The sequence below is a fragment of the Rhinatrema bivittatum genome, chromosome 12 (genome assembly GCF_901001135.1).
Source record: "Rhinatrema bivittatum chromosome 12, aRhiBiv1.1, whole genome shotgun sequence".
NCBI classification, from domain to species: domain Eukaryota; kingdom Metazoa; phylum Chordata; class Amphibia; order Gymnophiona; family Rhinatrematidae; genus Rhinatrema; species Rhinatrema bivittatum.
Window position 1 is genome coordinate 45,298,303 of NC_042626.1, and position 16,342 is coordinate 45,314,644.

A 16,342-nucleotide genomic window follows, 5' to 3' on the forward strand; every position below is an offset into this window, starting at 1 on the left:
CACTTTTTTTTTTTTTTTTAGTAAGTCAGCTTCTTTTTTCACTCCACAGGCTGCAAAGAGGCTGCTGCTCCCTGTACCGCTGCTCTGATTAGAGGACAATGACACTGAATGTTTTGCAAGACTGAAAGGGGTATCTACGCTCCAGAATGCCTGGTGGAAAGTATTACGTAACCTTTCTATTCCTCTTCTGATTTAAGACTCTGACAGTAAAACAAGGTACATATATGCAGCAGATTCAGAGTCTTTAAAAAAATATTTTTTGGGGGGGGGGGTTGGAGAAATGTAAACTTTCATCAAAAACATACAACAGTAAAAATTACATTGTTCAAAACTTTACCGTGCAAAAATAGAGCACGATGGTGCTCTGAACACTAAAACAAGTTTAAAGAACTTGAAATAATTCTTACTTTGCTTTTCAGTAAAACAATGTGTGCATACATATAAGGCTATTCTTGAATCGTGATGCTTTAGCAGCTATAGAAAGTAAAGGCAACTTAGCTATGACATCTTCAACTGGGAACTATACCTTCTTCCATATCAGCATTAGAAGTGCCCTCTCAAACATAGGAGCTAAAGAAGACTACTGTATACAAACACATGGAAATCAATTGGTTTTTTTCACCCATCAACTACAAAGTCAATTTAGCTGAAGCTGTCAGGCAAGTGCTCATATTTATTTTCTCCAAGGACAAAATTTACATGGAAAGCAAACAGAATCCATAACACTAGTTTTTCAGTTAAGCTGGTTTGCAAGAAAGCTTCTTTCTAGACCCCTGCTTTGTTAACAAGTTTAAATAGCCCAAGGAAAACAAAATCTGAGCTACTAATATGTGTTTGATTTAAAATGAAAAAAAGGAGGGCCCCGCAAAAGGTTTCTAGTAAGCTAAGAAGGACTGGAAGGTTCATCTGCATACCGTTCCCAGAAGCCCCCAGGAAAGGACTCGAGAGGTCACAGCGAGCGATCCAGACTTTGAACTCCAGAGGCCCCCGCACCCCTAGCAGCAGACGAGGACCAGAAGTGCATGCTTAAAGGCCCGCGATACTCAAACTTTCTTACTATACTCTATCAATTTTTCTGTATGTATTTTGATTTTCTTTGGTAGGAATAATTTGCTACAGATTATATACCGAAGGAATTTAATTCAAAACAAGAGTCAATAAGGTGGGTAGCTAGGAAGAAATAAGTAGATGAATTGTAGTGTTTTGAGGGTCACTGTGAGTCATAAAATATATCTATAGACTAAAAGTACTTTAGGTTAGCTTTACATCCCTGCACCCTTAGAAATTTTAATTTGATAACAAATCAACCAAATGATGATGCAGGAAGTAGTTCAACAGTGAGAGGGAGCTTTCCAGTCTTTTGCATTGAGTGCCCATGTATGATTATCCTCCCAGCTGTGAGAAGTTGTTGTATGTGTGCACTAAGTGCAAAGGGCTCCAAGCCCTCACAGAACAAGTCCGATCTCTGGAGGCTAGAGTGGCAGACCTGGAGGAGCTAAGGAAGACAGAGAGGTATAGAGAGGAGACCTTCAGGGACATAGTAAAGAAGTCCCTCTTCCAATCTGGTAGGCCCCTGTGCTGCCTTGGAGGAGAAAGGTCACCTGGAAGGAGAGAGTTAGCTTTCTGAGGCAAGAAGCAATCCTGAGGCTAGGACCTGCCCTCTCACACCGAAGATAAGTCTTAAAGGGTTAGGAAGCCGTTGTAGTTGGTGATTCAAATATTAGGAAGGTTGATAGATGGGTGGCAGGTGGACGTGAGGATCACTTGGTAATTTGCCTGCCTGGTGCAAAGGTGGCGGACCTCACACATCACACAGATAGGATTTTAGATAGTGCTGGGGACATAGGAAAGTACAGGAGAAAAAAGTTCTAGAAGCCAAATTTAGGGTTTTAGGTAGAAAACTGAAATCCAGAACCTCCAGGGTAGCATTCTCAGAAATGTTCCCCGTTCCACGTGCAGGACCCCAGAGGCAGGCAGAGCTCCAAAGTCTCAATGCATGGATGAGACGTTGGTGCAGAGAAAAGGGTTTTAGATTTGTAAGGAACTGGGCTTCATTCTGGGGGAGGCCTTTCCTGAAAGGATGGGCTCCATCTTAACCAGAGTAGAATCAGGCTGCTGGCATTAACTTTTAAAAAGGAGACAGCGCAGCTTTAAACTAGATGACGAGTGAAACCAGTCACTCAGAAGTTCATGATTTGGAATGATGTATCTCTGAAGGATACTTAAAGAACATGGAAAATAGGGCATCCCAGTAGAGAGGTTACAATAAATGCCAAAGTGGACCAGGTGTCTTTAAGTAAAGTGCAGAAAGATTCCAAATTACCCCTGACAACTGATGAGCAGGTTGTTAATACAAACAAAAAGCATACTTTGAAATATCTGTAAACAAATGCTAAGTCTAAAAAATAAGATGGGAGAGTTAGAGTGTATAGCACTGGATGAAGGGGTAGATATAATTGGCATCTCAGAGACCTGGTGAAAGGAGAATAACCAATGGGGACACTGTGATACCAGCATACAAATTCTATCAAAATAATAGGATGGATCAAATTGGTGGAGGGGTTGCGCTATATGTTAAAGAGAGCATTGAGTCAAACAGGATAAAAGTTCTGCAGGAAACAAAATGCAATGTTGAATCTTTATGGATAGAACTCCAGGTGGAAAAGGGAATAAAATAGTAGTGGGGGAGTATTACCATCCACCTGGCCAGAATGAACTAACAGACAATGACATGCTAAAAGAAAGTAGGAAAGCTAAAAAAAAAAAAAATCAGAAGCACAGTAATAATGGGTGATTTCAATTACCCAGTATTGACTGGGTGAATGTTAAATCAGGATATTCTACAGAAGTAAAGTTCCTAGATAAAATAAATGACTGCTTCATGGAGCAGCTGGTACAAGAACCAACAAGAGGGGAAACTATTTTAGACCTAATCCTTAGTGGAACACAGGATTTGGTGCAAGAGGTAACAGTGTTGCAGCCACTTGGCAATAGTAATCACAACATTATCAAATTCAACTTACTAACTCGAGTACAAAAAATAAATCTACTGCGACAGCACTTAAACTTTCAAAAAGATGACTATAATAAAAATGAGCAAAATGGTTAGGAAAAAACTGAAAGGAGCAACCGCAAAGGTTAAGAGTTTAGTTCAGGCAAGGGCATTGTTCTTTGCTTCAGTATTCACTGAGGAAGATGTAAGAGATAGACCAATTAATAGACAGAAAAGGTTAAAAATTCCCAGAATTTTTGAACTGAATAAAATCACCGTGGATCACGATTTTTTGGTCTCATTTAAAAGACCTCATACAAGGGCATAGATGTCAAGGCTCAATGGCAAGGACTTTTTACACCAGTAGTATAATCATAGGTCCAAAATGAATTTGTTATGCTCAGTGAAAACAAAGACTATTTTAGCATGGAGTTCAAACCAATTCATAACAGTTTCATTGCATTTAATGCAAAATCATTATATCGCATTATTTTGATGATATCATTACTTAGCTTAATATATATAGAGAGAGAAATGCCCGTACATCCAAATTCAGGAGAGGCTTAAGATGTATCAGCCCAAAATAGAGATAGACCAATGCCAGAAATTACATTCAAAAGTGATGATTCAGAAGAACGGAAACAAATCTGGGTGAACCTGGAAGATTATACTAGGGCAAACTGACAAACTAAAGAGTAACAAATCACCTGGACCAGATGGTATACATCTCAGAGTGCTGAAAGAAGTGAGAAATTAAATTGTGGGCTTGCTATTGGAAATATGTAAACTATCAGTTACATCATTTATGGTACCTGAAAACTGGAGGGTTGCCAATGTAACACCAGTTTTTTTTTAAAAGGGATCAAGGGGTGATCCAGGAAACTACAGACCAATAAGTCTGACATCTGTGCCAGGCAAAATGCTAGAAACTATAACAGAGAACAAAACTGATGAACATATAGATAAGCATAATTTAATGGGATAAAGCCAACATGGATTTAGCCAAGGGAAGTCTTGCCTCACAAATTTGCTACATTTTTTTGAGGATGTAAATAAACATGTGGATAAAGGTGAGCCAGTTGATATAGTGTATGTGGATTTCCAGAAAGCATTTGACAAAGTCCCTCACAAAAGACTTCTTAGGAGATTAAAAAGTCATGGGATAGGGGGCAGTGTCCTATTGTGGACTGCCAACTGGTTGAAAGATAGAAAACAAAGAATAGGGCTAAATGGTAAATTTTCCCAATGGAAAAAGGTGAATAGTGGAGTGCCCCAGGGATCTGTTCTGGGCCCACTGCTTTTTAATATGTTTATAAATGACCTGGAAATGGGAACCACAAGTGAGGTAATCATATTTTCCAATGACACAAAATTATTCAAGGTTGTTAAAAATCACAAGAAGATTGTGAGAAATTGCAAGAGAACATTGCAAAACTGGGAGACTGGGCATGCAAATGGCAAATGAAATTTAACGTGGACAAGTGCAAAATGATGCACTTAGAGAAGAGTAACCCAAATTATAGCTGCATAATGCAAAATCTCACTCAGGAAAAGGATCTAGGGGTCATCGTTGAAAATAGTTGAAATCTTCTGCTCAGTGTGCAGCAGCAGCAGCTAAGAAAGCAAACAGAATGCTAGGGATTATTAGGAAAGGACTGGAGAATAAAACAGAGAATATCATAATGTCTCTGTATTGCTCCAAGGTGCAACCTCATCCTGAGTATTGTGTGCAGTTCTGGTCACCACATCTCAAAAAAGATATAGCAGAATTAGAAAAAGTACAGAGAAGGGCGACCAAAATGATAAAGGGGATGGAACAATTCCCCTATGAAAAAAAGGCTAAAAAGAGGTTAGGACTCTTCAGCTTGGAGAAGAGACTGCTATGGGGGGGGATATGATATAGGTCTATAAAATAATGAGTGGAGTGGAATGAATAAATGATAATCAGTTCTTTACACTTTTGAAAAGTACAAAGACCAGGGGACACACAAATGAAATTACTAGTAATACATTTAAAACTAATAAGAAAAGATTTTTTTTACTCAACGCACAATTAAGCTCTGGAATTAAATGCCAGCGGATTTATTTAATTTTATTTTGACATTTTATATACCGTCATTCCATGTAAAGATCACAACGGTTTACAAAGTATAGCTGCACTTAAAAAAAAAAAAATTTGGACAAGGTCCTGGAGGTAAAGTCCATTAGCCATTATTAAGGTAGAGCTGCAGAAATCTACTGTGTATTCTTGGGATAAGCAGCTTGGGGACCTGGCTTGGCCGCTGTTGGAAACACGATACTGGGCTTGATGGACCTTTGGTCTGACCCAGTATGGGAAGTCTTATGTTCTGAAGCTGTCCGGCTAGGAAGCACCACCACCTCCTCTTCCTGCCCAGGCACACAAGCCCTTTCCTTCTGCTCATCCAAAGTCCATTTAATTAGTTCTCATCAAAAGCCCTAACCACCTGCAGCAGTGTGCCGGGGAAGATGCAAAGATTGGCAAAGGAGATCAAAATCCAAGCAAAAAACACCAAAGGAAACAATGAAAAAGGTTGTGGGGTTAGGGAAAGCCACCATCTTTTAAATGGATCTCTCAGAGCAGCAGAATTGCCCCGGACAACATCTTGATCGTAGGTGGTTAGGGGACTGTCACATAGTTGGGATTCATGATTGCTCCCAACTATGAACCCTGCAACACGAGAGGGTAAACTTACGGCGTGCTTTCACCAGAAAACAGTCTCTTTCATTAAACAGGCATAGGGAGGATCGGGACCTTGCTGCAAAATGATTACGTGACATTATTTCTTCCATGATATTTATTTCAACATGATAAAAAAAAAAAGAAAACAACCAGATATTGCACTCCATTTGTTAACCATGCGGCCTGTTTCTGCTTTTCTGCCACCCCCACACATGAGAGGCAGATCCCCTGTGCCTGGTTAGCCAGGAATGCTTTCTTGTTAAAGCAACACATCAAAAGATTAAATAGCCAGGTTTTAGAGAAGGCTGGAAAAGGGGACCAAGCAGCGCAATTACCCCAGAGCCACAGCACCCCAGCTGCGTGATACTGCTGGAAAAGCCTACAGACCAGGGCGCCTGACACTTGCTAGGCCTGCTCCTTAGTTTCTGGTGCCTAGCTCCAGGCCTGCTAATTAGTAACCAGCATCTTTCATTTTATCAATAAATATTTTTCCAAAATCTTTGTAGAACTTCCCCAGATCTGCAGCTATAAAATACCTGGAGCCGTCTCATCTTGCAGCTCTGATTCTACTCAGAAAGCTAAGGTGAAATAGAGTTCCCTGGCCCGGGGATTGAAAAATGACAGCTCTCTCTCTCTCCCCATTATAAATCCTCCATCCGACCCAATTTCCTCAGCATGCTCGAAGGCCATCCAAAATCCTGGGGCCCTTTTATGTGCCATTTGTCTTCCCAGCAATTAAAATCAAGAATCAGAAGCCTTCATTTTAGGGGAAACAACTCAGGTGTCTAAAAATGACAAATCACAAACGCTCTCTGCTCCTAACCCAGTCGGGTGTAAATCTCTGAAAACAAACAAAACATCTGAAAATAAACATCTGAGCAGTTTATTTACAATGTGACTCAACTTTGTCGCTCGCTCATTTAGTGGGGTCACAGATCTTCATGAGGCTCCTTTTAATCATTAAATCTAAAAGATCCATGTTATTCTGCCCTACAACTGATGCAGAATTTCCCAAGTGGAAAGGAGATCCATGGCTCGAAAACTTTTGCCAGACTGGAAGAAAACTCATGCACAAAACCAGCAATACGTTACAGGTGGAAAAAAATGTCCAGTTTATACCTTTTTTTCCCTATTGTTCCGATTCTTGTTATTTATACTTTACACTTTATCCTTCCTTCTGGGCCTTGCGCACACTTCTGCTGTCAGCCCCCTCCCCCCTTCAGCCTGGGATCCGGGCTTCCCTCCACTGCCCGTTTGGCTTTTTTCGTGCTTGGTTTGGGAGGATCTTTTTCGGGGCTAACAATTTCATGTCCGATTCCCCAATCCCCCGCCACGAGCTCCACTTTTTCTGTCCCAGTTAAACAACTCTTATTTCATGCACATAAACCTGAAGAGACTTTTAAACAGGAAATAAAATTTAAAAAAAAAAAAAGTACACCAAGACGTATTCTGTTTACACAGCTATTCCAGTGCCCTGCAGGGATGAAAAATGTGTACAGTGTAAAGCCGGAGGAGCCTGCAAACAATGCTGGTTGGAATTAAGAGGCGACGGATTTCAATCCGAGCGCAAGACTGCAGACATGGCCCACGGTTACTATTTTCAGGCTTGGCTGTCACATTTCCTTTAGGAAAGCGAGCATTTTCCGGCTCCGCAGAGGAGCCCAGCGAATAAACCGCAGCTTACCTCCGTTTACAAGGATACCCTGTGCCCCTGGGACTCTGTAGTCGGGGGGCAGCACTGCCTGGGTACATCCCTGGGAAACCAAATCCGGACGGGCCCCTCCATGAAAGCGCCGCAGGGAGGAAGGTTCGTCGGCAGGGGCGGGAGGAACGAGCGATCGCCGCCTGGGCTGCGCGCACCGGACCGGATTAGTTCCCAGACTCGGGTGGCGGGCTCCGCTTAGCTTCTTCTTTCATTGCCCCGGCAAAATCATTTGATGGCCGGAAGAGAGAGAGCGCTTCCTTCCCTCTGAATTCATCGGACGCGAGACGAGGGTCTCGGCTTGCAGGATGGGACTCTAGCGCTGCCCCTGCACGCTCCGGGATTCCTGCCGCACGCAGGAGCTCTCGGGCCGCTCCATTCCCGAAGGGGGGGGGGGGGGATCGTAGCGCACCGCAGATCCCAGCGGAAAAAAAAAACCAGTTCTTCCAGGCTCGTGTCAGAGCATAATCTGCGTAAAATATCCTCAAACGCCAATAAGGCGGCAGCAGTTGCAGAGCGCCTGTCCTGTTCTTTGCGCGCTCTGAAGTGGTTAAACTTAGACTTTGGGGCATAACAAAGGCTCGGGAACTTTTCCGAGGCGCTAGCTGGCGCCCTCTATAGGTGGACAGCTGCTACACCTTCCGCGGCAAGTGATCTGGCTTTTAGTTTGGCTGGCGTTATTTGCTCTTCCCTTATGCTGCCCCCCCCCCCCCCCCCCAAATTCATGAAGTCTCTGTCCGGGCCCAACAAATAAAGCCCAGCTCCCTCCTGCAATCTATATTTTTAAAAACTAACAGGCCCCCAACCCCTCACCTCTGTCACATATGCAGAAGGCAGATAGAACCTCACTAAATACAGAAAGAAGAAATAAGAAAGTATAAACAGAAATGTGCTGAGAAGAACTGAATTGAAAACCACAAAAAGCCAGCCTCTACATGCAGAGCAACAATGGAAAAACAGAAACATCATTCTTCATAAAACATTACATAATAAAATCAAGAAATGTAAAACATCAATCATAATAGTAAAATCATATTCATAAAAAGAATAAATACTTCAAATGAGTTAATAAAGACGAGTATCCAAAATTTCCCAAGCACCAATAAAATATTTCAAAACATCTGATGACTAAATAATCCAATAATTAAAAAATGTTCTATTCCCCCTCCCCCCCCCCAAATTAAATATTTCAAAAGAGCATAAACATCAAATTACACCCAATAATTAAAACTACTACTTTAGTTGTTTTACAATTTTGGTTTTAAATGTGAGCATTTTATGAATTAATTTTATATATGTATTACTATTTTTTTGATTGTTTTTCTTGGGTTTTTTTTTACAAAATTTAATGTATTTTATTTTCTTTTTATGTTTTTTTTATGTTATTAGTTTAAGAAACATTTACGCTGATGACATTCAGTTAATTCTACCAATAGATGACACAATTGAAAAAACACTAGGGCTAGCAAACATGTACCTTGACATAATAAAACAACTACTAACCCAAATGGAACTGGTTATTAACATCGAAAAAACAGAATTCTTACATCTTGAAAGAAAACATACTGAAATCGTCAAAACCCCAATAACTCTAGGAAATAACCAGAAAATAGAACTAGCAGAAAAAGTGAGAAATTTGGGAGTAATAATGGATCCAGAAATCAACCTAAAACAACACATATCCTTAAAAGTAAGGGAAGGTTACGCAAAACTCATGATCCTTAAAAGATTGAAACCAATACTCTCACCTACACACTTCAGAACAATTTTACAAACACTTGTTTTCTCCAGTACTGATTACTGCAATGCACTCTTACTAGGACTCCCCAGCTCATCAATAAGACCACTCTAAATACTTCAAAATACTGCAGCCAGAAAAAAAAGAAGGGACCATATAACAGAAACTTTAGCAAAACTACACTGGTTACCAATCGAATACAGGATAAAGTACAAAGCCTTATGCACCATACACAAATTAATATATGATAAAGAAGCAGACTGGCTAAATACAGCCCTACGAGTCCATGTCCCACAAAGGAACCTTCATTCAGCTAACAAGGCACTACTAACAATCCCTACAGTAAAATCGGCAAAACTAACCCAAGTAAGAGAAAGGGCCTTATCTCTGGCTGGACCCTTTCTATGGAACACAATGCCCACTGAACTCAGATTACAGAGTGATATCAAATCCTTTAAGAAAACCTTGAAGACATGGCTCTATAAACAAGCCTTTCCAAAAGAAACAAGGGGGTAGAGAGTGAGTGAGAGAACGAAAAATACAGAAAAGCGCAACTGAGAATAAATGGCATTACAATATTACAAAGACATAATACAGTTAAGATGTAGACCAAAATAGAAGTATCTCAATAACTTTCCTGGACTAATCCACCACTACCCAAAATTTTGACTTTATTAATGATATTGTAACCGTTTGTAACTGGCACCTGTTAAATGTACGATAAACTACCTATATATACCTTATTTTGTGCCTATTTGTAAACCGTTGCGATGGTACATGACTTAGCGACGGTATAGAAAAGGTTTTAAATAAATAAATAAATAAATAAATAAATAAACATTGTTAACTGGCATGAAGGTATGTACCAACACCGGTATAGAAAAACTAAATAAATAAATGAAATAAATAAAATAATTGCAACCCCCAACCCTCCCGACCCCCCAAGACTTAGCCGACCCGACCCCCCACCCCCCCCCCCCCCCACCCAAGAGTTGCCGAAAGTCCCTCGTGGTCCAGCAGGGTCCCGGGAGCGATCTCCCCCTCTCGGGCCATCGGCTGCCACTAATCAAAATGGCGCCAATGGCTCTTTGCCCTTACCATGTGACAGGGGCTACTGGTGCCATTGGTCAGCCCCTGTCACATGGTAGGAGCAATGGATGGCCTGCGCCATTTTTTAACATGGCGCCAGCCGTCCATTGCTCCTACCATGTGACAGAGGCTGGCCAATGGCACCGATTGCCCCTGTCACATGGTAAGGACAATCGGTGCCATTTTGATTACTGGCAGCCGACGGCCCGAGAGCAGGAGATAGCTCCCAGGACCACCAGGGACTTTCGGAAAGTTTTTGGGGGGTTGTAATTAATTAAATTTGTAGGGTTGGGGTGAGTTTCGGTTTTTCATTTCGGGGCAGCTGAAATCAAATCGGCCCGAACTGTGGGAAAACAAAACTTCCCGCAGCGGGCCAATAACGAAGGCCAAACCAAAAGGTTCGGCCAAATCATATCTCTTTTATCCAATCCTTTTTTAAACCCAGCTGCACTAACTGCACTAACCTCATCCCCTGGCAACAAATTCCAGAGTTTAATTGTGCGTTGAGTGAAAAAGAATGTTCTCCGATTAGTTTTAAATGTGCCCCATGCTAACTTCCTAGAGTGCCCCCTAGTCCTTCTATTATCTGAAAGAGTAAATAACTGATTCACATTTACTCATTCTAGACCTCTCATGATTTTAAACACCTCTATCATATCCCCCCTCAGCCATCTCTTCTCCAAGCTGAAAAGTCCTAACCTCTTTAGACTTTCCTCATAGGGAAGCTGTTACATTCCCTTTATCATTTTGGTTGCCCTTCTCTGTACCTTCTCCATCACAACTATATCTTTTTTGAGATGTGGTGACTGGAATTATACACAGTATTCAAGGTGCGGCCTCACCATGGAGCGATACAGAGGCATTATGACATTTTCCATTTTGTTAACCATTCCCTTTCTAATAATTCCCAACATTCTGTTTGCTTTTTTGACTGCCGCAGCACACTGAACTGACGATTTCAATGTGTTATCTATTATGACGCCTATGGGCATGGTTATTTTTCCCTATATGCATCACCTTGCACTTATCCACATTAAATTTCGTCTGCCATTTGGATGCCCGATTTTCCAGTCTCACAAGGTCTTCCTGCAATTTATCACAATCCGCTTGTGATTTAACTACTCTGAATAATTTTGTATCATCTGCAAATTTGATAATCTCACTTGTATTCCTTTCCAGATCATTTATAAATATTTTGAAAAGCACGGGTCGTCAGCACAGATCCCTGAGGCACTCCACTGCCCACTCCCTTCCACTGAGAAAATTGACCATTTAATCCTACTCTCTGTTTCCTGTCTTTTAACCAGTTTGTAATCCACGAAAGGACATCACCACCTATCCCTTGACTTTTTACTTTTCCTAGAAGCCTCTCACGAGAAACTTTGTCAAATGCCTTCTGAAAATCCAAATACACTACATCTACTGATTCACCTTTATCTACAAAGGCTATCACAGGCACACAAACATTCACAAACATACATACAAGCACACAGGCTCTCACAGAAACATTCACAGGCACATAGACTCTCATACAGATACACACAAGCACACACATAGGCTTTCACAGGCACACATATGTGCTCATACAGACACACAAACACACGCAGAGGCTATCATACAGACACACTCAGATACTCTCAAACAGACATATACTCACATGCTTTCACAGACACACACAGGCTTTCACTCACACACACATACAAGCTCACCCATATACATACAGGACCTCCTATTATCATCGGGCCTTGGTGGGTTGAGCTCCACCACAGCCCAACAGCCTTGCTGCTTGGGGGGGGAGGAGCGGAAGTTGTGTGCGGGCATGCGAACACACACAAAACCATGGGCCTCTCCTTCAGCCGCTGGTGGCCTCTCTTCTTCAGCTGCCAGAGGGTTGAACTCCACCGGGGGTCTCGCAGGCTCTCCTGTTGCCATTGGCCTGCCGCCCCACCCCAGGTGTGCTGCCCCGTGCAATTGCGCGGTATGCATATCCGGTCGCACCGTGCCTGTCAGGATACATAATAAAGGTAAACAAATAAAAGGCTTACTACACTGCTATACATTGCTATTAAGTGGAAAATGTCCTATCACATTTAAAATCTTTTCTGTAGTTTTTTAACCATAGCATAGCAAACAGGGGCAGTTCTGTAATGAGATAGGGTGAGGAGATGGCTTCAAGCAGCAAAATGTTACAGCGCAAAATTTCTCCAGCAGCGGCCTCACCTTGCCGCAAGATACATTAATCCACATGCCTGCGAGGTTCCCATTCCAGTCAACTGCCAAAAAATGAGAGGGGGCCCTGTGTGCCGCCAATAGCACCCAATGAGCCAGCAGCAGAAAAAGGAGAGGAAACCTCATGCATCACTGCCAGGGCTCAACCAATGCTTCTTGTAAACTGCATGCATCCACGCACAACATTACCCACATGCACACACAGCTTCTCCACCCCCCACCCCTGGGAAGCTGCGGGGCTGTGGTGTTCAGCCCGGAGTGAAGAGGAGGCCCGAGGGGCCTCAGTGGAACTCATCCCACCATGGCTTGAAGTGGAAAGGCCCAAGGAGCTGTGGTGAAGCTCATCCCACCATGGCCCAAAGTGAAAAGGAGGCTTGCTGGCCATAACCTGGAGGCCTGTGGGGCCGTGGTGAGCTCATCTCATCACGACCTTGAAGAGAAGAGGAGGCCAAGTGTTTGTGGCTGTGTGACAGCCTGTGTGTGTGTGTGTGTGTGTGTGTGTGTGTGTATGTATGTGTGTGTGCATGCCTGTGAGAGCCGAACCTTGCCAGTGGTCAAAAAGAAAGGAGACCACCTGGGCTGCTGGCAGCTGAAGAATAAAAAGATCAGTGGCTGCCAGCAGCAAAAGAAAAAAAAAGGGCGAGAGATCCTAATTGACAGCACTTGTAAGTGAGGTAGAGGGGGGTGGGGGGTGTTTTTATGAGATAGTATATGCAGTGGTGTGCGTGAGAACATCATGAGCATTTGCATGGATGTGCCTGAGAATATGTGGGTAAGAAAGCATATGTTGTAAGTATGTGTGCGAATGTGTGTTTGAGAGAAAGAGCACGTGGGAGAATATCTGTTTGCAAAAGAGCATATGTGAGAGCATCTATGTGTGTGAAACAGAGCATGAACACGTGTTGCTATGTCATGTGTATGTGTGTGTACATAAGAGGAGAAATCTCACACTCCCTGCCCGTCACACTAATCCACGGCATTAACAGGAAGACTGGAAATCAAACAGGGATTTTTTTAAATCCTTATTAGTTTTTGGCAGTTGGTGGAGCTGGGTTTAAAAAAGGTTTGGATAAGTACCTCGAGGAGAAGTCTATAAACTGTTATTAATCAATACAGAATAGCCACTGCTTGTTACCAGTATTAGTACCTTGGGATCTATTTAATGTTTGGGTAATTGCCAGGTACTTGTGACTTGGATTTGCCTCTGTAGGAAAAAGGATACTGGGCTTGGTGGACCCTTGGTCTGACCCAATATAGCATATCTTATGTTCTTATTTATTTATTTATTTATTTGAATGTTTTATAAACCGTTGTTCCATGTGAGAATCACTAGTTCACAACGGTCTACAGGGTTGGCACTCACAACCAGAAGGTGAATTACAAAGATAGGCAAGCACACAAGTGAACAGGGTAAACATTCTAAAGCTAAGGGTATACTTCAAAGACAGACACATAACATGCAATCATAGCTAGATTATAGGGGGTATTGTTGAAGACAAATTTCGGCTATCTGAGTCAAGGAGAGTAGGATACATCAGTCAAACAGTAGGCATTAGTGAATAGCCAAGTTTTCAGATTTTTCTTAAATTTCTAATTGTCTGTTATTGTTTGAAGATTATCTGACATTGAGTTCCATAGCTTTGGACCAGCAATTGATAACAATCGGTCTCTAGTTTGTGTGAGATGAGAATTTCTTATGGTGGGGTTTTCTAGTAGTCCTTTATTCTGGGATCTAAGAGTAAATGTGGGAATATGTGGTTTAAATGTTATTCCCATTATATCATTTTTCGGATTAATGTTGAATATTATTGTTATAACTTTGTATAATATTATTATTTGTATAGGGAGCTAATGCAATGCTATCAGAGAAGGGGTGATGTGGTCATATTTCCTTGTTCCAGTCAAAAGTCTGGCTGCGGAATTTTGCAGTAGTTGTAGTGACTAACTGGAAGTCCTAGAAGTAGGGAATTACAGTAATCTAGGTTAGAGAATATTGGAGATTGTAAACTGTTCTGAAATCAACTGTGCATAGTAAAGGTTTCAGTCGGCTTAGGACCCGTTTGTCTTCTTCTGCTGTCAATAGGTATGTGCACTGATATTTTTTTTGTGTCATTTTTGTTTCGGGTCGTTATTTGATTTCATTTTTAAAATGGTTCAGGAGGTGTTTATTTCGGGTTTCCCTAATTTCGTAGTGCGCACTAACGGGACTTAGCGTGCACTAACTAGTTTTCCTAATTTCGGAGTTAGTGCACACAAACAGGATGTTAGTGCGTGCTAAGTCCCGTTAGTGCGTACTAACTAGTTCCCCTAATTTTGGAGTTAGCTCGCACTAACACGAAATACTAATTTTTCTGAAATTTCGTCTTTTTTTTTGTTTCGTGGTGCTCCTGAAACAAGATAAAACTAGTCAATTTCATTGCCATTGTCTATTTCATTGAAAACGAATGCATATCCTTAGTCAATACTATGTTACTATCAGGCTGATACAGTACAGTGCGCTCCGGCGGAAGTCACTGTTATCCCGCGTTTGGACGCACATTTTCGACGCGCTACCTTTACCCCTTATTCAGTAAGGGGTAATAGTGCGTCGAAAACGCGAGTCCAACACCCCCGAAACTAATAGCACCCGCAACATGCAAATGCATGTTGATGGCCCTATTTGTTATTCCCGCGCGATTCACTAAGTAAAATGTGTAGCCAAGCCGCACATTTTACTTTCAGAAATTAGCACCTACCCAAAGGTAGGCGTTAATTTCTGCCGGCACCAGGAAAGTGCAAAGAAAAGCAGGAAAAACTGGCGATATTAAGTCGGAGGGCCCAAAAATTAAAAATAATTTAAAAAAAATTTAAAAATCAGCCTGTGGCTTGCGAGTTGAAAACCGGATGCTCAATTTTGGCGGCTTCCGGTTTCCGAACCCGTGGCTGTCAGCAGGTTTGAGAACCAACGCCGGCAAAATTGAGCGTCGGCTGTCAAACTCGCTGACAGCCGCCGCTCCTGTCAAAAAAGAGGCGCTAGGGACGCACTAGTGTCCCTAGCGCCTCTTTTTACCGCGGGCCCTAATTTAAATATTTTGCTTTAGTGAATCGCACGCACAGGAGAATGGTCTGTGCGCGCGCTGGGAGAGCGGGCGCTTGCCCGCTCTCCTGCAAACTTTACTGTATCGGCCTGTAAGTTAGTAGGAAACATTTATAAAGATATAATTGAAAAAAATAAATAAGACTGTAAAGGTTGGGCTGACTGAAAAAACTATCTTATTGGGTCATAAAGATTTGAGAGTGAATTAGATTAAACAGAGTGGACAGCACACTTGAAGGAACATTCCTTTTATTAGGTGATGGGAATGGGAAACACCAAACTTCTATTACTAAGTTAGGTACTACGGTTTGTGTTGTGTTCAGCCAGTCGTGGGTCTGTCCTGTAAACCGCCACTTTTAGCTCCAGCCCACACCCATGCATGCTGATATCCGACACCGTGGCCAGTCTCCCCAGCAAGGACGCGGCCACCCAGCTTGGAGCACTTAGGCCCACTCCACTGACACCAGCAATGCTGTAGGAGCTCTCCTAGGTGCACGTGTGCCCAACTTGCCGGCATTTAAGGGGTCCACGGTGGGATCTCTCCCACGGCGCCCCTTGATGACATCACAAACTGGAACTATTTAAGGTTGCCTCTCCTTGCCTCGGCAATAGGTTGCCTCTTCAGAGTAGTGCTTTGCCTCAGCGTTCTTCACCCGATGTCTGTTCCTGGTTCCTGCTGTGTTCCTGTTCTTCTGTGTCTTCATCCCGAGTCCTTGTCTTCCTGGCTAGTCCTCCTCATCCACCTCTCAGTGTTCCTTGTTGTTCCTGTGGCTCCTCGTCCTCCGTTGTTCCTTGTCTCCTTGGTCTGGACTTCT

The 16,342-nt window shown here is 42.4% G+C and overlaps 1 protein-coding gene across 3 annotated transcripts in view; it reads right to left on the reverse strand.

Annotated features, from left to right (window-relative positions):
- CDON (cell adhesion associated, oncogene regulated) overlaps nucleotides 1–7,971 on the reverse strand; it is a 175,345-nt gene extending 167,374 nt beyond the window's left edge. The window contains exon 1 of one of the 3 annotated variants that reach the window (XM_029572715.1): nucleotides 7,378–7,971. The gene's annotated coding sequence lies outside the window, so the exon portion shown is untranslated. The remainder of the gene's footprint in view (nucleotides 1–7,377) is intronic. The other 2 variants (XM_029572716.1, XM_029572714.1) reach the window with 2 other exon arrangements.
- Nucleotides 7,972–16,342: the final 8,371 nt, after the last annotated feature.